The sequence below is a fragment of the Arachis ipaensis genome, chromosome B08 (assembly GCF_000816755.2).
Source record: "Arachis ipaensis cultivar K30076 chromosome B08, Araip1.1, whole genome shotgun sequence".
Lineage (NCBI taxonomy): Eukaryota > Viridiplantae > Streptophyta > Magnoliopsida > Fabales > Fabaceae > Arachis > Arachis ipaensis.
In genome coordinates this window covers 124,752,158-124,759,377 of record NC_029792.2, presented here as the reverse complement: position 1 = coordinate 124,759,377, position 7,220 = coordinate 124,752,158, and the positions used below count along the sequence as shown (strand labels likewise).

The 7,220-nt window shown below is 34.3% G+C and overlaps 1 pseudogene; it reads right to left on the bottom strand.

The window, feature by feature from the left end:
* LOC107611690 lies at nucleotides 6,404–6,937 on the bottom strand (annotated as a pseudogene).

Sequence of the window (7,220 nt, the reverse complement as noted above, 5' to 3'; positions counted from 1 at the left end):
ATCTTATGAGTACATAGTTGTTAATATGTGGGGCTAAAAAATTTGCCTCTTTGGTAAGGGCATTTATAACACTTTACCAAAATATTAAGTAGAAGTGGACCATATCCGCTTTAATAATCTGCTATGGGAATGGGAATAACATTCAAGATTCATTTCCTATAGTATTATTTTGCAATAAACTTTTCTTCATCAATATATGTATAATATGGAAGTGATGGTGTGACACATAACTTGTCGTATATATATAAGCTAATGAACACTTTCTGACAAGTAGAATTCAATACTACTCTTCATTGAGTGATAACACACATATTTCATATACACACCCTTTCCATAAAACAAACAATTGAAAGGGAAATTTAATTTTGGGTTTCTTTTTTTTTTTTTTCTCTTATCCTTATTCATTTATATCTTCTTGTACGTTTAACTAGTATTGGATAATAATAACCTTAAGGAGCATGATGAGTAATAAATTTTAAGAAAAGTCATTGTGGATAAGAGGCTTGTTTCGAATATATATGAAACTCATTATTTGTAGGAACGTTATAAAAAAAGTCACCTAATATCGTCGAATTTATTGACAAATTTATTAAAAAAATTTATTAGTAATTTTTTATTGTTAAATTTAACAGCAGAATAACTAAAAATTGAAAGAGCAATACTGATAAACATTAGAAATTAGGCTATACTAATATTACTACATTACATAAAGAATCAATCATACCAAACTATTTATGATACTAAGGCTATTATTGATTTTAAAATTACAAAAAACAGTTAAACAACTCCCAAAACTAATCCAACACACAGTTCATTACTACTATATTTGTAAATTGTATACACTTTATAGGCTCGAAACAAAAGCATAAAATCCATATGATATTGAAACTACAACACAATGTCTCCCAATCTTGAGTCCATTGTACATAGATTTTATGGAATGGATCACAAATTTAAAACATTTTTTGGAGACAAAATCGGAACTAGAATGATAAAATTATGAGCAACACTCTTAGACATGTTATCATATTGCTTCTCTTTAATATTAAGGTGCCCAAAATTCAAATGAGTAATGCTAAGTAGACAAAAAAACAGCCAGAACTTGCTTTATTTATGATTATCGTAACAATTAATGAATGTTAAATAAGACAAGTTATGGCTGTTTTTGGCTGATTTTCTTTGGTTACCAAACATTTTCGAATTCAAATAATATTTTTCCTAATTTGATGAGAACTCGATCAACTAAATTCAATTTTAAAAAAAAATCATTCTTTATTCCTTGTGTGGTAATCAATTTTATGAATATAATGACATAGGATGAAAACTGAAATTAAAATTTTTAAATTTATAATTAGACATAAAATTACAATTGATTAGCTAGGAATTTGAAGAAATAATAAAAGGAATACTTATATAACATACATGCTTGTTACATAGACCTAGAGAAGCTTATGGTATATGCTTAATAGAACTAAACAGACCTAATGGAATATATAATAAAGAAGGAGCTTTAACAAGAGTAATTGCAATAAGAACATGTATGTATGGAAATCTAAATAGTGTTAAACATCAAGAAGAGATTGTTTAAATACGACATAAAATAGATCAATCAAAACAAAAATAATAATAAATGTATCTTCATCCTATTCGATTCATTAAGCAAAGGAGGCAAGTAGCATATATATACATATATATTTGACAATTAAACAAATTCTAAACCTCCAAACAAAAAATTTAGCAATAATTACACAAATAATTAAACAAATAGACATACAAACTCAGAAGATTAACAATTTAAAAAAATTTCAAACAACTGAACAAATCCTAAACTCTTAAATATTGAAAAAAATTCAAAAAAAAAAAACTAAACAGAGAAAGAAATTTAGTACAGAAAGTGGCGACAAACGAGAGGTGACAACGACGGAAGGAAGAAATGGCAACATGGCAATGTCGAAGCTGTGGGAGGCAGCAATGATGACCGACGAAGATGCTGCTGGAGGCAGCCATGACGCTACTAATGATCTTGACGATTTTGATAGACGTGGTGACAATGAGGGAAGACCAATTGGAGGAGGCCGCGACGATGATGAACAAACGTGGAGCAGGAGGTGCTGACACTGTTGAACGAGCGTGGTATAGGATGCGGCAACGTTGAGGCGACAACAGTGAATGAGTGATAGTGACCAACGATGAGAGTGAGTGAGGGTGGCAGTGATCGGCGAATGGTGGCGATGGGGCTGACGGCGAGAGAGAAAGAGAAAAGGGAGAGAAGTGAGGTTGATGATGTTGCAGAAATGGAAAGAAATAGTTCGCAAATTTGAATTTATGGTCAATTTTACCGCCGGATTTACCGTGGAAAATATGCTAGTAATGCACAGCTTGCGACTAAAACAGTGCGTTTCATTTAATTATGTTATCATCGGTAATGATCGTGCCAATTTTTCTTTTTTTTCCTCCAATTATTACTGACAAATTTACCATCGAAAAATTAAATCCGACGGTAACCTGTATACCCAGTGAATTTATTACCAAATCTACCGATAAACTTGCTGCTAACCTTTGACGCTAAATCCGATGATATTCAACATTTTTCTTGTAGTGGAAGCTCACTCTGAAATGGGATTACCCTAAGAACAAGACTCATCAATGGAAAGAGAAAGTCATCCTAATAGGTAAGGATGGAAATAGGCCAGGTGGCCTGTCAGGAGTCTGCAATCTGGCCTGTATTTGGTCTGGCCTGGCTTGACCTGTTGTAAAATAGGAACATGTTCAGGCTTTTATAAAAGTCTTAATATGTTAATAGGCCAAATCCAAGCTCACTAATTAGTCTTATTGGCTTGTCAGGCCTGCTTAGACCTTTTTATTAAAAAATAAATTTTTGAAAGAATATTTTTATTTTTGTAAAAAAAAAAATTTATCAAGCCTTTTAACAGACTAGAAGTCAGGCCAGATTGAATAACAGGTCAGGTATAGTACTTTGAAAAATGCCTATAGTAGGCTGCAAGCCAGACCTATTAAAAGCAAAGACTAGCCTGGCCTGGCCTGTTTTCACCCCTACTAATAGGTGAGGGGCTTCAGTTTAGAAACACATTTTAGAATGTTAAACTCATGATTAATTTCATCTATTCTCCTAATTAAAATAAGGAAAAGTATAAGTAAACAACTCTTAACCAGCCAATTTTAAACAACTGTAATTAATAATTATTGATTCGTATTTTAAAAAAATAAAATTTGAATAATCACTAATTAATGAAAATTTAAAAAATCAGGATTACCAATTGACCGCGTTTCCCCCCTTCCTCTTCACGCGAATGTGTTTTCCATCATCACTCCCCGAGCACGACCCACCCCATCTTCAGATCACCAGATCGTTGCGCAAAAATAAAAAACATCCATATAACTCGAAGAAACATCCACCTAAAATAAATATTCATATAACTCGAAAGAAACATCCACCCAAAATAAATAAACATCTATTGAACTAAAAGAAACATCCCTTTAATCATTATTAAACACCATTAAAAGAAAATCCCCAATTTCTTCTCCTTCCAATGTATGGTTTAAAAAAAGAAACAGATATAAACGTGATAAAAACAGGGCACAGGAGACTCACGGTGGAGAGGGTGGCGGCGCATTGACGGATTGGATCGGGCTTGGCCGTTGAAGACGCGTAGCAGGAAGGACGATCGACGTTGAGGTCGCAGCAGCGACCACGCTGGGCAAGGACGTCACTCTGAACTCGCATCGAGGCGCTGGCAGTGACGACGCGTGGAACTGAGTCGAGGCGGTGGCGGGTTGGTCGGCGCGGCGTTGGCGAGTACGCGTGCAGCTGGGTTGATGCAGCATTGGGGAGGACGCGTGGACCAGAGCACGCGAGGGGCAAAGATGGCGCAGTGGCGATGGATGTTGGTGGTAGCTTGACGGCGAGTGGTAGAGGAAGGTGAATGGGCGTAGGGGTGTTCAAAACCGATCCAATCCGAATAAAATTGATCAACCAAACAAAAAAAAATCAATAACCGAATAAACCGAGAATTGAAAAAATAAAATTTTGCCATTTTTTGTTCGGTTTTCGGTTTTAACACCAAAAGCTTGAACCAAACTAAACCGAATGATAAATTTAACTACACATAAGTTAATTTACAAAAATATTCCCACTTGACCTACCTAACCCTAATCCACTCACACTCACTCTCTCACTCTGAAGAAGCGTCGCACACTCCTCTCTCAGACTCTCACTCACACACACAAACTGCTCTCTTACTCACGTAGTGTCAGTCTCCACTCTCCTCTCTCTTAGTCACAGATTCACATTCCTCCATTCTTCTCTAACGTCGCCGTCCAACAACTGTCCTTTTTGTCCCGTCATCCGTCGAAGCCTCACGGCATCCAACAACGTCGTCTATAGTAGCGCCATCATTCTTAGCATTGTCGTTCTCGGCAGATGCGTTGTGCTCCGTCGTCTTTAGTCTCTCCGCCGCCATTCATGGCACTGTGCCGGCCGTAATGCTTTGTCATTCTCGGTCTCTGCGCCTCTGTAGTTGCATCTTCTAATGGAGTCCCAGGTATGATTTGTTCAATTTTTATTATGATTCCTTGTTTATTATGATTTTTAAAATTTTCAAACCTTAGGATTTTTATTTATTTAATTCTGTTTGTAAATTGTGTTTACCTGCTAACACCATGAACTCTCTTTCCTTTTCCTACTTGTGACATAAACCTATTACCACTCTTTCTTGGACTTCCCTTACTTGTGGCATAAGTCAATACATTAACTCACTCCTTAACCATTAAGGCCTATCGACTAGATATGTCCTCACTTCCCTTCGAGAGCAATCAATAGGTCAGTTAACGCAGTAAAAAAGTACTTCTTTCGAGTTAACTTAGAAATAACTCCAAATCCAAATTTGTAAATTCTTTGTTCTAATTTCTTAGGATTTTTTTAGGTTTATTTGTAAATTTTGTTTATTTGCTGAAATTCGTTGTTATGGTTCTTATTTTAAAAATAATACAAAAATTGAGGCACGGGAACTATTCTCCTACTTTAAGGATGGAAAATTGAGAATTCTTAACATTTAGAAGCACATATTTAATTAAGCATTCATACCACTGTTTATCATTCATTTTCTTTTTAAATATGCAACCTCATATATATCATAACTAGATTGGGTCCAATCAAAATAAGTTAATTATATTTCAATCAAGTTTCTACACATGTTATAAGTTAAAAATTTTTTAGATTTCCATTCTGAAGGTTAGTTAAGCCAAGAGGATAATGATTATCCAATATAACTCAGTTTTATTGTCTGGTCATCACATATCTCTAGCATATGTTTGATTTTAACATAAATCAATATAACTCAGCTTCATTGTTTGGTATTAATTGTTTGTTATAACTCAGTTTTTTATTTTAGGTTCTTTGTTTGCTGAATAGTATTTTTCTATTTTGCTAGAGAATATCAAAATGGAGCTCAGCGACTGCTTTGCTAGAATAATTAATGGAAACAACTTTTTTTTTGGTTGCGTGGAACTTTTCATGCTTCTCAATTGTTTGTATGACTTTATTTTCTGGCTTTGTGAAATTAAATTTGTTATTGTTATATATTTTTTTATGAAAATAGCATAGGATAGGATTTTAGTACATGAAAAATAACTAGAGCATAGTACATTTTTTGAATTGAAAAATCGAACAAGTCGAACCAAATCAAATCGAATTTAATTAATTTGACTTGGTTCGGATGATCTCAGTAAAAAGATCGAACCAAACCATATCGTGAACATCCCTAAATAAGCGTACAGTTGTTTTTTGAATGTTACGGTGTGTGAAAGTGAAAGGTAAAATTAGGATTGTAATGAGATAGGGTTTTGAGATGTTTTTTGGACTTTTTTTCGAATAGCCCATTAAAGTTGGCTGTTAGTTAGCTGGTTGGGTATTGAATACTTAGTGAAATTCTTAAAATAAATATAATTATTTATGTATTTTCTCATATCAGTTTAAATTTTTAAAAAAATTTAACTAGAGTAGTTTTGATCTTCTTCCCTTGTGCATAATCGACCAAGGCTCGGAAGATTCTTCTGTCCCTCATTAAATAACTCGTAGAAGTAGCTCTTCCACCTTAAGATAATCTTCTCCTCTTGAGCTAATACTGTCACCAAGTATAGAATTTTTTTCTTTTGAATAAATAGTCATTTGTGATCATAAAAGATTTTGGCGCTGATAAAATTGATCATAGAAGAACTAAATAAATTTTATACCCATAAAAAATGAATTATGTTCTACAAAATATCCAATAGTTAAATTTTTGTTGATTTCATTTAAAAAATACGTTAAAATTCTGAAATTAACCCTACCACCAATTATCTTCAACTTTCTACTATGCCTTGCTCTGAGCCAACAAAAATTTTATCAACGCCATGCTGCCAAACATAAATAAACAAGCTCATCCCAACCAATGCTGGCCATTAGGCCTTTAACACTCATATCAACATCAACAGTGAATTCCGTGTGATGATAGTACCGACTCACAAGCGCATTCTCTATCATCAAATTCCGCACATGCGGCGAAAATCTCACCTTTCTCACTGCATACCTGTGCCCATTCATAACCGCAATCAGAATCCTAAAGCTTCTCACATCCCAAACCTTGATGCTCTTATCCACCAAAGCAATCACAATTATGCGGTCGTCATATTTGTTCCAATCACAAATTAGCACCTCGAATTTATGAGAAGGGAACACCATGGTGGACGAAGGTTCATAAACATCTCACACGCAAAAGGTGCCATCATTGGAGGCGGACACAAAGATGTCAGTGTGGCAGGGGTTCTATACGCCAAAGTAAACGCAATAGGAGTGTTCCTTGAAGGTGCAAAGGGAGGAGGGACGGTCAAGGATCCAAAGCTTAACAATGTCGTGATTGTCCTCCCAAAAGGAGGTGAGAAAGGAGACATAACAGGAGGTTAAAAGTTGAAGATGATTGATAGTAAGGTTAATTTTGGAATTTAAAGTGTTTTTTAAACAATATCAATAAAAATTTAATTATTGAATATTTTTGTCGAGCATAATTCATCTTTTATGGATATAAAATTTATTTAATTCTTCCGTAATCAATTTATTAACACTCGAATCTTTTATAATCAAAAATAATTTTTCCCCTCAGGTGAAATCTAAGTCTATTTTCTAAGTTTCATAAGGACTTGGTTAGGGAAGAAGTGAAATTCAC